This window comes from Cornus florida, unplaced genomic scaffold (assembly GCF_030987335.1).
Source record: "Cornus florida cultivar Cherokee Brave unplaced genomic scaffold, ASM3098733v1 CherokeeBrave_3.0.0_Hap2_Chr03, whole genome shotgun sequence".
NCBI classification, from domain to species: Eukaryota; Viridiplantae; Streptophyta; class Magnoliopsida; order Cornales; family Cornaceae; genus Cornus; species Cornus florida.
In genome coordinates, this window is record NW_026775573.1 from 17,329,145 (window position 1) to 17,330,000 (window position 856).

The window sequence follows — 856 nt, forward strand, 5'->3', positions numbered from 1 at the left end:
ATTAATTGGCCGGTAAATTTGTAAAGTAGGAAATTTAAGACGTCTTTGTGTTGTGTATGGTTATGCAACCACATGTGGGACGTTTTTAATTTTCAAATAGAATGACAGTGCTATGTATTTATTTTATTTTTCGGAGTGAAATAATATATCAATGTAACATAATGTTCAACCAAAATTGTTTGACACATACTTTATGCCTATGTCTAAGTAATGTGTGGTTTATTCTATACATAACTACACAAGCAGAAATTGAACCACAGCTGCCATTATTATATTGCTAAATTTTAGAATCTTGTCAATAAATATGTGTCACATGAAATTGTCATTTGGATTAATTAGAATGATGTAATTAAATAGTTTACTAATATAGAGCTTTGGTTTGCTAAAACCTAAAACTGAACAGTAAAATTTGTGAAGGTATGTGCGCACGAACTTACGGAAATCTGAAATTGATATTTTTGGTTAATATATATATATATATATATATATATATATATATTATTTTGAGTTTTTCCATCATTGGGCATGGAATTTATATACGTGACCAAAAAACGTATGTAGATAATTTTAAGTTAACAACAAAAATTCTCAAAATATATGGTTATTCATGCAAGACAGAACCATATTTTGTTATATACTATTACTCTCTCAGATGGATAAAATTTCAAATTCAAACCTAGGACTTTGCTATTGTTCTTACTACATACAACCCCAAAATGCTACTGGATGTCACCTGTATCAAATCAACTACAGTATCATCAATAACATCATCAATGGCAGTTGGTTGAGTCATACAAAAAAAAAGAAAACACTCAAAGACAAAAACGAATTTCATTAATTACAACTTCATTGAGAA